Source organism: Desmodus rotundus, chromosome 4 (genome assembly GCF_022682495.2).
Source record: "Desmodus rotundus isolate HL8 chromosome 4, HLdesRot8A.1, whole genome shotgun sequence".
NCBI classification, from domain to species: Eukaryota; Metazoa; Chordata; class Mammalia; order Chiroptera; family Phyllostomidae; genus Desmodus; species Desmodus rotundus.
This window is the reverse complement of record NC_071390.1, coordinates 37,616,094-37,633,790: the sequence shown is the minus strand read 5'-3', so window position 1 is coordinate 37,633,790 and position 17,697 is coordinate 37,616,094. Positions and strand designations below refer to the sequence as shown.

Here is a 17,697-nt window from a genome sequence, read left to right as displayed (position 1 = left end):
GGTTTAGGAGTCATGCTTGGGTTATTCCAGAACTTATTCTGGGAGGGTGGGCCATCTCAGGTAGGCTCTAGGAAGACGGTTTCTGGGTGGACACGGATTGCTGCCTTAGCAGTTCAGGCATCCTTATAATCTGCTGACTTGGGCTCAAATGAGGTCATCTTTAAGGAAGCAAATGTTTAATATTGAAAGCGAATGTAAAATTAAACCCACAGCTATGAAACAATACCTTTCACTTAGCTACTAATATCTAGAAGGCCAGTTTCTCTTAGTTTTTTAATCAGTGAAGGATAAGTGAGTCTGGACTGCAATGAGGTGGTTGTTAACGATGGATCATTTATGATGATTTTCAGTGTCCTTTTTGCTAAAGCATAATCTGTTTCGTAGTCTACACAGCAATGTGTTAAGGCTCCGTAGCAGAGACTGTGGCTCAGTGTCCTTAAGACAATAGAAAGACCAGTGGTTGTGGTCTGGAATCCAAGGGAACTGTGGATTGTGAACTTGTTTGCATTTTTGTGGCAGTATTCACACGAGGACTGTGCTTTTCCTTTACTTAGTATTTAATTTTTTCCCCTTTACATTGTTAATAGGTTGATAGAGCCACTGTGTGTACTCAATTCTACAGTAACATTTTGGTAATTGAAAAGAATAGAACTGTTCTGGGCTCTCAGTGGTTGTTCTAGGTTGATTTCCAGTTAGTACCTTCTTAATTTAAGAGTTATCCATTTTTTATGTACTAAATGTTTGACTTTTTATAGAGTGTGTTACTATAATTGTTCCTACGTTATAATTGAATTTGGAGGTCTCGTGAAATTCTAGCCTATATAATGTCAGTTTTACTTTTTAAAAATAAACTAAACTGAAATTGATGATACCAGGTTTTTGATACATTTACACAAGATACAGTTTTGAGTTAATGGATTTTAAATGGAATGTTTAATCTTGCTACACTATCTCTAAACTTAGTCAAGCCTATCCTTTTGAAAATATCAAGTTTACTAATGATCTAATCAGATCTGAAGTAAACTTTCTCTGTTGATATTGACTGTGTTCTCCTTCACATAACTGTTCCTGGGGATCTCGCAAATGGGAATGGCAAAGGAAAATGTTGGGTTAATGCTTAAGGTACCGGTACCTGGAACAACAGGTCTATTTAATTGCTCTTTTCATTTTCATCCTATGTCAACATATAGAGACAGCTTAAATTAAAAAATTTGCCTTCTATTCATGATATAATTTAAAGTTATTTTTATATTGTCTAGTTTCTATTAGACATGTTTATTAAAGTGCTAGAACCCCAGCTGTGGTTAGTGGTAGATTGAAAATTCCACCAAAGGTCAGTGCAGTGTTGGTTTGAGTACCTTTTCCTGACTGGAGCCTAAAGGATGTAGTAACATCTTCAAAATCTGTACTCATGGGTGAAGTACATCCTGAACACTTGTCCTGGTGTGTTCCAAAGTGGACACACTATATCTGCCAATTGATTTGTCTACTTAATAGGATGTATATTTCTTCCAGGAACCAACCAGGCTCCTGTTGACTATGAGAGTAAGATCAGTAGCACTCAAATAGAAACCAGTTTTTGATGTTTTATAGAAATTACCGCTGAATTTTCTCTCTTGGGGAGGTCCTGTATGGATTAATTAGTAAGTATCTTACATTAGGCAATAAGAAAGCCTGAAAATTACATATTTTAAGATCTAAGTGGATGGTAGTATTTTTCTCAGAATAAATTGTCTTTAGTACTTGATAATGTCTATTAATGCTATTAACTGAACTTGTGTTGGGAGTTAGGGATTTAAAATATGAAAGAAATTATTTGGGCATTTCTTTCATTAGATGAGGCTTAGTTACTGCCATTTGCAGATGATATTAAGGAAAGGGAAATAATAAAAAATTAACCCTAAGATACGTTTTGTTTTCTGGGCAGGGCATGAATATTTGGACCTGGCCTGGTAGAGGAAAGGCAGAATGGAGGTTAAGTTAAATGCCATTGTAGAATAAAGAGCTGTGTTGCTGAGTTGGAAAGGCTGTGTCCCAAAGTTTGCTGAAGATAACTGTGGTGATTCATTAGTAGCTATTTTGTCTCTCCAGCATCGGACTACATTTCTGCACCGTGCAGCTGCTCTGTGTAATGCCAAGGCTTGATGCCAAAGATCTGCTATACAGGTGTGGGGCTTTTCTTCCCCCTCCTCCCCCCATATCATGGCATTTTATGTGGAGTCTGGCAAAGAAGCAGCTCCATGACTGCATCTTTGCCTTTAGCATCCAATATAAGGCTTGGCATACAGTGGGCCCTCAATTAATATTTATTGAATAAATGATGAAGTAAACGATGAGAAGAACCTGCCATTCAGATTGAGAAGCAGCTTCGAACAGCAAGAGTTTTTGATCTGCTGTCACGTGAAGGCCATCTCTGGGATCTGAGCCTTGGTTTGTACTGTCACAGTGTTAATAGTCCTGGTTCACAGAGTTTACATGGTACAGAACTTGCAAGAGAGCCAGCACCAGACGTCTTTCCATGCCTAGAACTTTGGTATCCTTTAATCATGTGCCTCAACTTGGTTTGGGCTGTGCTATGTAATCAAGAAGGGAAAGTGCAGACAAATGCACCTAGGAATTTAAGGAGACGTGCATCAGGCAGGAGAGAGACTTTTACGTCCTAATTCATGTACTGCAAGGTGCCACGGAATAAAAAGATGGGCCAAAAGGCTCAGAGAACTGTCTGGAAAGTTACTCTAATTATTCCTTTTAATGGTGGCCTAATATTCACAGTGTGGATAGAATATGACTTATTTGCTAATTTCCCGATTAATAAACATTTACCTTGTTTCTAATTTTTAGTACCTTATAGACAATGCTACAGATAAGCATCCTTATATTCAAAAAGTTCATGCTCCAGTTGGCTAGAGAAGACATATTCATCTTTAATAATAACAACCATGATTTCTTGTGCCTCTCATGGTAGATGCTGTGTGCTTCAGAACATGTTGTAGGGTCGCTATTATTACCCCACTCCACTTTATACATGAAGAAACTGAGCTTCAAGAAGGCTATGCATGTTGCAGTCTGGTAAGAGCTGACACTGGATTTGAACCCCTTTCTGCTTGAGTCACGGGGAGAGCAATGATGGTAGAATCAGGCAGCCAGGAATGAAGTTCCTACTCTCTGATTAAACTAGCTCTGTAACCTCCGAATCTTTCCAGCTCTTAGGCTTGGTTTCTCCACTGGAAAAAGGAGAGTGTTGCAATAAACTGTTTCTAAGGTTTACTCTAGCTAGGATAGTCTATGATTTAAAAAAAAATACGAGCTAGCTACAGATAATTTATAATAAAGTGATATGTATTTTTTGTTTTTAGAAGCATTTCCCCCCTCATACTTTGGCATTCCTGATGTTAGCATAATTTTCCAAGTGTTGCAAAATCTTAAGTTTATTTTATATTGTTTATTTTAAAAGATTTGTTTTTCTTTGAAAATCTGATTTTAAAGAAATCGTGTTCTTTTGCAATTGACAATATCTTCGGGCATAAGCAATTTATTAGTTTTAAGGGAAAATAGCAGGAGGATTTCTCAGTGACTGGGGCTGGCAACTGGACAATCATCAAAGACAAAGGATTTAAGTGGGGTGTAAAAGAACAGGGACACTTTACATAGTAGTTAGAGAGCAGTTCGGGTAATTGCTTGCCTTCTGTGGGTTCTTTAGGCCTGTCTTTTTTCCTTTCTTTCTCTCTTTATTTTCTTTTCTCTTTTCTTTCCTCCCTCCCTCCCTGCCTCCCTTCCTTCCTTTGAGACACAATCAATGGTATGCTGGTTAATTGGCTCTCAAACAATGTGCCTAATACCATCAGATCCCTTACAGGTTAAGTAAGGGCTCAGTGCCACGAGACAGGCCTGTGTCCCCCTCATCCCCGCACTTCAGATGCCAGTCAGAATCCCAGGTGCTTCTTTCTGACCAACTGGCTGTAGATGGGAGGTTCCAGCGACCCTCTCCTTGGGTTCAGTTAATTTGCTAGAGTGGCTCATAGAATGCAGAGAAACAGTTTACTTACTGGATTACTGGTTTACTATAAAGGGATACAACTCAGGAATAGCCAGATGGAAGAGATGCATAGGGAAAGGTATGGGGTAAGAGATGCAGAGCTTACACCCTCTCTGAGCTTGCCACTCTCCCCAAATTGCCATGTGTTCACCAAACTGGAAGTTCTCTAAAACTAGTCCTTTTGGGTTTTTATGGAGGCTGTATTACATAGTTATGATTGGTTAAGCAACTGGCCATTGGTGGCTGATTCAAATTCCAGTCCCTTTCCCCTCCCTGGAGGTTAGGAGGTGGGGCTGAAAGTTCCAACCCCCTAATTACACAGTTGGTTCTCCTGACTCCCAGCCCCCATTCTTAGGCCTGGTCCAACAGTCACCTCATTACCATAACAACACCTATTCTGATTTCATAACTTGGGAAAATCCAAGGGTTTTGGGAGTTCTGTGCCAGGAACAGGGTTGAAGACCAAATGTATATTTCTTATTATAAATCACGATATCACAAAATACTTCCATCATGGCTGATTTCAAACTGCCAATGGGCGGTGGACATAGGGAGTTGGGAAGAGATGCCCATGACAGGCTTTCTTGCACGCTGATATCAGGTAATCCCAGCACACCACTTGCGTACAGTGAAATGCATTGTTGTTGTTTTTTTTAGTTGAATCAGTATTTTTTAAATCTAAAATGTATTTGGCACTTACCAGATTATTAGGCACACATGGAGAAACACAAATAAGAACTAGTTTTTACTCTCCAGAATGTCTTAGTGTAGCAGGCTGTTTAAATGAACTTTTAAGTACAGAACAGAATCTAGTAGTGAGAATGGTTGATTAGCTCTCTCTTTTTCCACTGACAACAAAATAAACACCAAGTAGTTCCTCCACTATCTTGATTAGAAATGAGAGAACTGAGGTCTGTAATTGAATTATTAGGTGTTAGGATGGTGGAACAGGATTGTTACAAGCCTGTTTCTATGAAGGTCAAGCAAAGTCTAACAGATTTTTCTTCCCCTTCTGCATGTGTCGGTGTGTGTGCATGTTTATTAATCACCTTTAGTGAGGTATAATTTATGTACAATTCTTCCAATTTTATAAATGTTATTCCCCATCAAAGCAGAATACTTGTTATCCCGATTTCACCTACGTTCTTTCCCAGCTCCCTCCAACCCACCAGGCAACTGCTGCTCTTATTTCTTTCACTGTGGATTAGTTTTGCCTTATTTTTCTTTTGTGCCTGCCTTCTTTCTCCCAGCCTAATGCTTTTGTAGATATTACTAGATTGTCCCTTTTTATTGCCAAGTAGTTTTCCACTGTATGAATGTGCCACAATTGTTCATGTATCCATCATGCATTTGAATTGTTTTCAGCTCTTGGCTATTATGAATAAAGCTGCTGTCAACATCTGTGCATATATCTTGTATTGACACATATGTGCCCACCTAGGAGGTTAAGTACCTAGGGGTAGTATTGTAGCATCAACAGGTAGTGTATGTGTACTGTACAAGAAACTACTCATGTCTTACCTCATATCTGTAGAGAGTGACCTCAGATCAGAGTGGGAGGAAAGGGAAAGTCCGTGGGGGGAATTGTTCCTTTGGCAGGTACTAATCTGAGAATTTTTGGAAATATTTGGAAATCCTGCAAGGTGGATCTTATTACTCTAGTTCTTCGTATGAGAAAACAGACCCAGTTCAGTGATTTGCCCAGTGGAGCCATTAAATGGTAGAATCAGAACCCCCAGCATGTTATTCGAAAATCCAGGCTTTCCCTTTCCGTTACACTTCATCTCCTTGTAAAAGATATGTTTCAAGATAAAATTAGTAAAGGGCACACTATTATTGGAAATATGATTTGGACTCTGGATGAAGGGTGGATATAGAAAAAATACATTGATATTAAGTAAGACTTTACAAGCTTGTAAAATAAAGTCCACTTATAAAGAGAAAATCATAAGTTTTTTAACAGCTTTATTGAGATATAATATATACATAAAATTCACCCACTTAAAGTGTATAATTAAAAAATTTTGGCATGGTTTACACAGTTGGAAAACCATCACCAGAGTCTGATTTTTTTAACATTCCTCTCATCCTCAAAGAAGTGTTCATTTATAGTAAAGAACCATGGTTTTAGAGTTGGGAAGGCCGTGTGTTAGTCTGAGCTTTACTCGTGAGCAACTGTGTTATCCTGGAAGACTAAATCTCAGTGTCTACACCTTTGAAACAGAGATGAGGACACCTCCTGTACAATATTTTTATAAGGACTGCAAATCATGCACATAGAGAGCTCGGTAATAATAAATATTAAATAAGTGGTAGTGTTTATTATTGAACCGTACCTGCATCTTTGTAAGTTTTGTGGCATTTTGTTTATATTCTTATAGCTCCTACAATAGTGTGCCCTTTACTAAAGATATTTTGAAACATATCTTTTACAAGGAAATGAAACGGAATGGAAAGGGGAAGCCTGGACTTTGGAAGACACACTGGGGGTTTCAGGTTCTACCATTTGATGGCTCCACTGGGCAAATCACTGAACTGGGTCTGTTTTCTCATATGAGGAACTAGAGTAATAATATCCACCTCGTAGGATTGCTTTACGTGTTTGAGGAAATATACATGACGTTTGGGAATATACATACAGTAGGTGCTCAATACATTGGAACTGCTATTCTGGGATGTTAGAAGCTACCATCCTTGAAGTAATTACATCTCAGAATAAAATTTATGTACAAAATTCAAGGCCTAAATGGAAAATTTGCTCATGTACTATGTGCACATTTGCTGTGCAAGTTTTTATATTTTAGTACTGGTAGTGTGTCCCATACATATTCCTTGATAACATATTTGATTAAATAAATTTGAGTAAAAAGAGATGAGAAAGTATTTTGCCGTTCTGTCCCAATCTCCCTCAATGTTTAGGTATCTGGGAGAAACTTTCTTTTTCCAAGCTTCAGGTTTATTCACTTATTTGCTCCCATTTGGCAGGATGGGGGCAGGGTGCAATGGAGGAAAATTAGAAATTATCATAAGAACAAAAATTACAATAATAATTGCTTATATTTGTAAATGACTATTTGTATTTTTAAAAATAATTTCATGTTATTTCATTAAGTCTGAGTCTCAAAATAACCATATCAGGTGATTGAAGTAAATAGTCTCATTTTAGTGAAAAGAAAAATAAGGTTCAGAGGTGAATTTGTTCACAGTTCTTATGGAGCTAATAAGTGGCAAAGCCAAATGAGGGAATAAATAGGAAAACTTGTGTGTGGCTGGTGGGAGCAGCTTTCTGGAAAGCCATCTGGCATCACTTAGTTATTTACTCTACGACCCCCCAACTTCACTCCTGCAGGTGGACACTGGAATGTGTCCCGCAGGTTCCCCAAGAAGATGTGTCCAAAGTTACTCCCTGTTGTGTTATTAGCGGAGGAGGGGGTGTCTGGTGACCATTGCTGAGAGAGGCAGAGAAAGCATGGTGGGTACACATCATGGCCTTGTCCTTAGTTTAACGCACCAGATGAGATAAAAGCAACGTGAATGGATCTTAAGAATATAGCGCTTGGTGAAAAATATAAGAGTATGGGTTATACTTATTGTTTATGTGAATTAAAAATTCATAAGCACAGCACAGCACACATCTTGTAAGAACAATTACACTAAATACTCATTGAGCACATTAGAATGGGTACCTTTGGGGCCCAGTGCATGGGAGTAGGTTATGAAGATAAGAAGAGATAAATAAGAAACATCGTAAAAATGTGCTATGTACCAGTAAGTCTGGCTAACTCAGCCCTCTCAATGGTGAAATTAAAAACAAAACAAAATAACACATTGTGACTTGATACAGTTTGAATACCTTTTATGTGATCAACTCTGTTACTACTAGGCCTCACCAAAGAGACCCTGATACCAATATGTATGATGACATGCATTCCAAATGAAATTCAATTTGGACTAGTTTCTAAAGTCTCAAGTTAAATTTTGCACAGGAAGCAACATTTTTCTTTTGAAAAGGCTTATAATACAGTACACCTGAGTGTGTATAATTTAAAAATTAAGTCCTTGAAAACTTTTAATTTTATATAATAGACACTGATGTGTCATTAGTTTTTATTGAACTAGAAGGCAGTATACTAAATATTTAATTATAAAATGACACTTGAACTATCCTTATCAGTCTTCATAGATTCAGAAGGCGCTCAGTATCCTGTAATATCCAGCCTAGTTGTCTGCATGTACAACATTCGTATTGTCTTTAAAGGATCTAAATGTGGGATTACTTTTGCAGATATATCTCCTTCTATTTTATTATTTGTTTTCCAAGATAAATTTGAAGTAAATAGCTCCCCCCCTTTGCTGGCTTCAAACGATGCAGATGTGTGTTGTGGTGGTTCCGGAGGTCAGAATTCTGCCGTGGGTTGGCAGGACTTCGTTCTGGAGGCTCTAGGGGAGAAGGCTTTCCTGGCCTTTCCTAGAGCCTGCCTGTGTTTCTTGGCTCTCCACCCCACATCCCTCTGACCTCTGCTCTGACCATCATCTTGAATTGATTGCCTTTTAGTCTACCTTTTCTTCCTGCTTACTATTTGTGACCCTTCTGAAATGGTAGTGATGTAAAAAGGTTATAATTATGTTTTGTACATATTGTGTATTTTTGCAACTATCCTGGCTGTTTTAAAAAGTCACAAGGATTAAATTCAACTGCATATTGTCCACCTTGGGAACTAGTCATTCATCACTATTGTGGAGGTGCTGCCGGTATGCAGCATGCAAACTCGGTGGGGAAAGAAGGTCACGGAATTACCTTAATGATAGCTGTAGGAGTTGGAGAGGACTGATTACACCCTTTGTGGCCCCAGCGCCCGCCTGTTTGTGAGTGCTGTGCAGACCAGAGTTTCAAGTTTGCCTGTAACTTGCAGGGGAAGGCCTGGTCCTTGCGTAAGCGTTTCATCTGTAGTGCCGTGCGATAAAATGTTGACAACCACGAATTGATGTTAATGTTGTGTTTTATCTTTCCCAGCAACTTATTAATACATGAAATAATAGGAAAAGGGAAGCTTTGCTATCTAGCTGAAGGGATACAAACTGAGTCAGATAATGTGAAAATGTGATTCCTAAGTGTGATTCTGAACTGTTCTGCAGTTTAGCTTTCTCTTCTACAAAACGACGATAAATGGCCGTGGCTGGTGTGGCTCAGTTGGTTGGACCATTGTCTCATGCACCAAAAGCCTGGGAGATCGACTCATGGTCAGGGCACATAGATTGTGGGTTCTATCTCTGGGCGGGACACAGATGGGAGGCAACCAATCGATGCTTCTCTCTCACATCGATGTTTCTCTCTACCCTCTCCCCACTAAAATCAAAAAACATTTTTTAAAAATGAGGGTAATGTTGTTCCTACTTTATCCATCTCAGAATTGTAAGGATCAAATTACATGATTACATAATTTATTGTTTCAAATTGCTTAGTGCTATATGAACATACTGGTGTGGTTATTTTACATATTATTTTTTAAAAGGTTTTATTTATCCTTAGGGGAGAAGAGAGGGAGAGAAACAGCAATTGGTTGTCTCTCACATGCACCCCAACCAGGGACCAGGCCTGCCACCCAGGCATGTGCCCTGACTGGGAATCGAACCCATGACCTTTCCTTTTGTGTGAGGACACCCAACCAGCCAATCCACACCTGATGGCTACACATTATTTTTTAAATGTACTGCTCTTTTTCAGTACGATAGCTTTTCTGTCAAACTAATACAGCATCTTCTAGTTATATCTCAGTGGTGATTAGATATTTTAAAGTTGATTTCTTAAGATTTGGGATTTTTAGCATCTCTTCAAGGTTTTGGTAACTTTTAGGTACGCTAGAAAACTGAGCTTTCTGGAGCCAACAGAGAAGATATGAAGCAATAATTAAAATCTCCTTGAGTCTCCATGATTGATGCATTTTGCAAAGTCTGATTGGATTGCAAAGCTGTTACAGGGGATGAAATGGCAGGACTTAGATTGGTGTGAATGTCCACCTGTCTCTACTGAATCCCTCAATATGTGGAACTGATCAGCCTGAAATTCTTCAGGGGTTTAAAGAACCGGTGTAATGAATTGGTCTCTGATTGGGAGATTTGGATTGTCTATTACTCAGAACGTTGACACACTTGGGCACATCTTTACTTCTACAGAGTACCTTCATGACTGGTAAGATTTCTGCTTGCTTACAGACTCTCCGCGCTCTGAGATCCAAAGTGTGGTGAGGCTGTCAGTCAAAATTAGTACCTGTCGTTTTGCAGAACCTCTGAGTGAGCTCATTCTAAGCTGTAGGTTTGCCCCGAAGTTGATGAAGATTCTGGAGATTTGAGTACATACCTAAAGCACATGTACATGGATTTCTGAAGAAGCCTTTTATCTGTTTGTGATCATTGCTTATGTTAGAAATCTGAGTCATTAATGAGACCTTTCTCCCACTTTCATGCAATGAGAACAAATACTTCCGTTTTGGCCCACACATGGTGTTTTTATCCAACCGTCTCTCCCACTGCATGCCACTGCTTTGATTTTACTTACTATCTTTCATCTGGGCCATTTGAACAGTTGCCTAAATTGTCTCCTTGCTTCCACACAGTTTTCCAATAGACAGATGACCTCCCCCACATAAAACAAAAATATGATGTCATTCCTCTGTTTAAAAACCTCCTATTGTTACTCACTGTAAGTAAGGTAAAGTCCAAACATCTTAGGTTTGCACAGTTCTTTTACCATCTTGTCCCAGTACAACTTACCATTTTTACCCTTTGTTTTTTCCGAAACATCTGATCTTGTGACCATTCTATACTTATTTCTCCAGCCTTTCCCCAAAGGGACTGTGCCTTTGCATTCTTCCATGTCTTTGTCCAAGTTTGCTCTTGCTGGTATGTGCTGCTCTCATTTTTCTCCTCCTGGAAAATCCCTGCTAATCTTCAAAACCTAGCTCTAACCCCCCGTCCTTCCTAGACTTCTGCAGACAGTGACAGTCCCCCTGTCTTCTATAGTGCTGTAACACTTGAAGTATATTAACATTTTTTATTGTATTTTTTCCTTTACCATTTAGTCCCCTTATTCTCCCCTCCCGCCCCCAAGTACACTTGACTGTCATGGCATTTAGCACATGTTTTTGGTAATTAATAATTACTCAGTCTTCCTCAACGAACTAGACAATGGGCTGTTAGAGGGCATATGTATGCCTTTTCTCCATTTTCAGGTCTGCCTCCCCCACCTGGGGTCTAGCACGTCGTACGCTCAGTGTGCGGCTGTTGAACAAAACAGTACTCAGCTGGTGGACAGGGTTTGCCAGCATGGTGTGCAGCAGGACAGTGTTGAGGTGCTGTGGCCTGCAAAAATATTTATATTTAAGTCACATGTGGATGTATGATATTAGAAATGAGTAAGAAATCAGGCAAAGGCATACATATATCTAATAATATTAGATATCTGATAATATCTAGTAATATTTCTATCTTTTGGAGGCCAAAAATCATGCAGATCCCACTCATTTGATGCCAATCTCTCGATGCCTTAGTAACTTTCATTAAAAAACTTTATTGCACATACTTCCCTTAGGGTAGTCGTCGAGGTGAAGGGCTGGTAGAGTCAGACTGTGTTGTATCAAATAATCATGTTATTAAAAATGGGTCTTACTGCTGATCAGTTGGATGGGGGTGTGGAGGAACACCACAGAGAGGCTGACAGAAGTGAAAAAGATTCATTACATTCATCCAAGCCCAGGGCACGTCACATTGGTGTGTTCGAATGTCACTAGGTCACAGTTCGGGGGGCGAGCAGGGGAACTTGTGGTGGGGACCAGCATTGTCACATTGGTATGCTTGGGTGGAGTATTTACAGACTGTGGGGATTTTGAGGCATTAAAAAAAAAAAAGGAGATTTAAAGTTCACAGTGGAAGGACAAATCTGCATTTCCACCACTAGACCTGGGTGACTTGTATTATCTTAGTTTTGTTATCTGGAAAATGGGCATAATAAATTGTACCAACCTACCACTCTCTTGTTGCAAAGCACTAAATTGTAAAGCTCAGGGATTGGTTCCCTAGTAAGTTCCTTTGATTTCTGAGTTTAAAGGCTTCGTGTATATTTATTGTTTTTACTGCATTAAGCACTACATGTTTAATGTAGAGACCTCATTCACCATGCTTCTGAACCTCTTTATAACATGGCTCACTGGGGCCCAAGGCCCAGTTGCTCCCAGACGAAGGTGACATGATGGGGCTGTGGCCACACTAGGCTCTTTTATGTTGCCCTAAAGACTGAGGAGATACTGACTCATCAATTTCAGGACCCACATGGGGCTTGTCATATGTTGCCAGAAGTGGAACGTGCACTAAGTACGTGGGCATTTTTATATCCCTTTTATTTTATTTTTGTGTGACAGCGGAATCTTCCTTCAAATGGTTACACCGATTTCTATCTCAGCAGCAGGGTTCAAGAGGGCCTGCTTCAGCTCCCCAGGGCGCTCACTTTTTTCCTTTCCCTTCCTCACCGTGATTGCTGGAGAGTGGGCTCACTTTATTTTACGTTGTGATTATAAATGTTTGGTCAGTGTAAAAGTACAATGTAGAATACTAGCTTTAAAAAAATATCCTCCGGGAACAAACTGATGGTTTCCAGAATGGAGGGGGGTTGGGGGCTGGGTGAAGAACGTGAAGGGATTAAGAAGTACAGATCGGCGTTTACAGAATGGTCACAGGGATGTGATGCACAGCACAGGGAATGCGGTCAGTGACGGTGTGTGCCGTCAGGTGCTGCTCGACTCAGCACAGGATCACTTTGTGAGTTTGCCACTATGAGGCACACCTAAAACTAGTACACTATTGAATGCCACTGTAATTGAAAAAAAAAATAAACATACATACATGTAACAAATCCTCAAGGGCAGACACTAATGTCTAATGGCCTTGTAAGAAGGTATTATTGGTCTCTGGTCTTTTTATTCGTCCCAGGAGCTCAGCTACTCACATCACATCATATACCTTGTATTTCTGGTGACAGTGTGTGTTCTGTTACTAAGTGTGAGATTCAACATGGAACTCTCCATTCTGAAATGTTTTCCATTCAACATTTTGGAATGTGAAATTGTGAGAGAATGTAGAGGACAGCTCATGACTTGAGCTGGAAGGTTGAGACTTATTTTCCTGGCCCAGAGATCCAAAGATTTGTCCTTCCTATGTTTGAAATGTTCTTCCTTAGCAATATTTCAGTTCATGTTTACTTTGGCAACAGAAAGTTTGTTCCTCTGAATGCTTGCTTGTTTCGAATGGGTATACTTAGATTGCGGCAATCACTTTTTCACACGTCTTTTGTTTTTCCTTAATGAATTTTTCTTAAGAAATGGCAAAAAAAAATTAGAAAATTCAACCCCTAGAATTATCCAAATTTCTTGTATTTTGTCTTAAAATAAAAATTGTATGGGATACTGTGTTAATCATTCTTGATAGAGATTAGCATTTTGATGTCATATTCATGTCTTGGAATAGGTGCACCAAACAACCTTGAATACGTGAATGTGTACTCTGTGTAGCAATAATGTATGGTCCCGCAGAGGAGAATATGACCTTTCTAACTCATCTGAAGAAAATTATCTAGTGTTTCAGTTAGATTTACTTTATTTTGTACATACACCTTTCTAGTTTTTCTTACACTAAACAGTCTTTTGTTAGCGAAGCTAATTTGGTCAAGAGACCAAAGTCAAATCAGGACCTTAATGTCTTTTGGCCAAAAACCATTGCAAAGCTTGCATTAAAAAAGAAAGAAAAGGAAGATCATGTAAACAAGTATCATAACATTCATGCAAGAACAGAGTTGCAAATATACACACCCTGTCATTTATGAATAAATCTTGTAAACTGCCAATACAATTATCTAATTGTAGTGTCTAAATAACTGTTCTGGCTTAGGAGGAAATTCAAACAACAAATCCCCAGAATTTATCCTCTTGCCTTTACCCACCTCCACCCGTCTCTGTGCTGTTGTTCAAATTATATATATTCTACCCACCCTTGTGTGCCCAGGAAAGGTCTCTTCATCCTTTGAATATCACCTCTTTGGTGGAAGCTTCTTGACTTTGTGCCTGCCAGCTCACACCGCCAGCCGTATGAGCGTGTTTTCAGAGCTCTCATGCCTTCATGCCTTATAACCTTTAATATCTCCGACACTGACACACCTCTTTTTGCCAGGCAATCTGCTCAGTACTGATTTCAAAATGGCAAATAAAATACCATCTTTGCTCAAGTACCAAATTAAAAAAAAATGTGTGCAGTGCAGTTCTATGGGTTTTGACAAATGTATAATGTCTGTATCTCTTCATTGCAGTATCGTGCTAAAAATCCTCTGGGCTCCATTTATTTACCCCTCTGCCCTCTCCCAGCCCCCTGGAAACCATTGTGTTTTTACTTTCTGTGGTTTTGCCTTTTTCAGAATGTCTTAGACTTGGAATCAAACAGTGTGTGTGTAGGCTTTTCAGACTAGATTTGTTTTTTATTTCACTTAACAATATGCATTTATGGTTCCTCCATGTATTTTCATGGTTTTATAGCTCATTTCTTTTTAGTGCTGAATAATAGTCTATTGTATGGATCCACCAGTTTATCCTTTCTCCTACTGAAGAACATTGTGGTTGCTTCCAAGTTCTTGGCAAGTATAAATAAATCTGCTATAAGCATTCATATGCAGGTTTTTGTTAAAACATAGTTTGTAATTTATTTGAGTAAATAACAAGGAGCACAACTGCTGGATCATATGGCAAGACCACTTTTAGCTTTGCAAGTAAGTGCTTGTGGCATTTTGCATTTCCAAGAGCAATGTATGGGGGTTCCTATTGCTCCACATCCTTGCTGGCACTTGGTGCTATCAGTGTTTTGGATTTTAGCCATTCTAATAAGCGTGTGGTGGTTTCTCTCTTTTTAAAAAAGGTTTTATTTATTTATATTTAGAGAGACAGAAAGGGAGGGAGAGAGATATGAATATGTGAGAGATACATCACTTGGTTCTCTCTCACATACTCCAGAAGCTGTCTGGTCTAGGGCTTTTGTGTACTGGGAGTTTTTTGATTACTGATTCAATGTCACTACTTTTATCAGTCCATTCAGGCCTTCTTCTTCTTCTTGATTCAATTTTGGCAGATTATATGTTTCTAGAAATTTGTCCATTTCACTTAGGTTGTCCAATTTCTTGGCATATAGTTGTTTGTAGTATTTTCTTACAATCCTTTGTATTTCTGTGGTATCACTTGTAATTTCTCCTCTTTCATTTCTGATTTTGTTTATTTGGGTCCTTTCTCTTTTTTTCCTGATGAGCTTGGTTAAAAGCTTGTCAATTTTGTTTATCTTTTCAAAGAACCAGCTCCTTGATTTATTGATCCTTTGAATTGTTCTGTTAGTCTCTATGTCATTTAATTCTGCCCTGATCTTGATTATTTCCTTCTTTCTACTTGCTCTGGGCTTTGTTTGTTGTTGTTCCTCTAGTTCTTGTAGATGTAGAGTTAGGTTGTTTATTTGAGATTTTTCTAGCTTTTTTATGTAGGCCTGTATTGCTATGAACTTCCCCTGCTATGAACTGCCTTTGCTGTGTCCCATAGGTGTGGGGCTGTTGTGTGTTCATGATCATTTGTTTCCAGATACTTTTTGATTTCTTCTTTGATCTCAATGTTGACTATTCATTCATTATTTAATAGCATGTTATTTAGTCCCAATGAATTTGAATGTTTTTGAGTTTTTTCCCTGAGGTTGGTTTCTGGTTTCAAGCCATTGTGATTCAAGAAGATGCTTGATATGATTTCAATTTTCTTGAATTTGTTGAGCCTTGTTTTGCGTCCTACCATGTGGTCTACCTTTGAAAATGTTCCAAGTGCATTTGAAAAGAATGCATATTTTGTTTCTTTAGGGTGAAAGGTTCTGTGCATATCAATTAAGTCTGTTTGATCTAGAGTGTCCGGCAGTGCCATTATTGTTGATTCTTTGTTTGCAAGAGCTATCCATTGTTGACAGTGGGGTGTTAAAATCCCCTATTATGAGTGTGTTGGTGTTGAGATCTTTCTTGAATTCTTACAAGATATTCCTTATATATTTGGGTGCTCCTATGTTATGTGCATATATGTACACAGGTGTTATATCTTGAGGGATCAGTCCCTTAAATATTATGTAGTATCCTTCTTTGTGTCTTTTTATGGCCTTTTTTTTTTGAAATCTATTTTTTTCTGATATAAGTATTGCTACCCCAGCTTTTTTTCCATATCTGTTTGCTAGGAATATTATCTTCCATCCATTCATTTTCAGTCTATGTTGATCTTTTGTTCTGAGGTGGCTCTGTTGTAGATAGCATATATGCGGGGCATGTTTTCTTAACCATTCAGCTACCCCGTGCCTTTTCATTGGAGCATTTAATCCATTTACATTTAAGGTTATTATTGATAGGTACTTATTCATTGCCTTTGTACCTGTGTTCCTCTTCCTCTCACTCTTTCTTCATCTTCTGAAACCAGTCCCTTTAGCATCTCTTGCAATGCTGGTTTGGTGGAGGTGTATTTTTTTGGCCTTTATATTTTGTCTGGAAAAATCCTTATTTTGCCTTCCATTTTAAATGAGAGCCTTGCTTGGTAGAGTAGTCTTAGTTATAGGCCTTTGCTTTTAATTACTTGGAATATTTCTTGCCATTCACTCTGGCTTGTAGTGTTTCTGTTGATTAATCAGCTGATAGCCTTATCAGAGCTCCCTTGAATATTACCAGCTGTTTCTCTCTTGCTGCCTTTAAGATCGTCTCTTTGTCTTTAAATTTTGCCATTTTAGTTATGATGTGTCTTGGAGTGGGCCATAATGTATCTTTGGGTTCATCTTGGTTGGGATCCTCTGTGCTTTGTGGACTTGCATGGATTTTTCTCTCCTCAGATTAGAACTTCTCCTCAGAAGTTCTCTGTCATTACTTTTTCAAACAGGTTTTCTATCACTTGCTCCTCTTCTTTTCCTTCTGGTATCCCTGTGATACGGATAGCATTACATTTCATTTGTCTTGCAACTCTCTCAAACCCTCTTTGTTCTTTTTGAGTCTTTTTTCATTTTCTTGCTCTGTCTGGGAATTTTTTTCTACCTTGTCCTCCAGCTTGTGGATTCGATGCTCTGCTTTATCTAGCCTGCTTTTAATTCCTTTTATTGCATTCTTCATTTCAGGTATTGTATTCTTCATTTCCTCCTGGCTCTTGTTGATAGTTTCTATGTCCTTTTTCATGCTAATGTGGTTCACAGTAAGTTCCTTGTAGTTTCCTTGGAGTTCTTTATAGTTTTCACTGAGCTCATTGAGTATTCTTATAACCAGTATTTTGAACTCCATGTCTGATAGTTTGCTTGTCTCTATTTCATTTAGCTCTCTTTCTGGGGATTTCTCCTTTCCTTTTGATTGGGAGTTGTTTCTTTGTCTTCCAATTTTAGGTGAGTCTTCTTGTTTGTTTCTGCTTCTTAGATTCATCTGCTTTGACTCCATGTCTTCATGGTTTGAACTTCTGTGGTAGGAAACCTGTGTCATCCCATGGTCCAGTCTCTTTGATCTCCTGACCTTGATGATCTTGGGTTGCCCTTTATGCTGTTCATCTGGGATCTCTAGTTATAATTGGGCTTTGGTTGTTGGGTCATTC

General features: G+C 38.8%; 1 protein-coding gene across 1 annotated transcript in view; it reads left to right on the top strand.

The window, feature by feature from the left end:
• ANK3 (ankyrin 3) overlaps positions 1-17,697 on the top strand; it is a 616,244-nt gene that overhangs the window by 1,643 nt on the left and 596,904 nt on the right. The window lies entirely within an intron of this gene.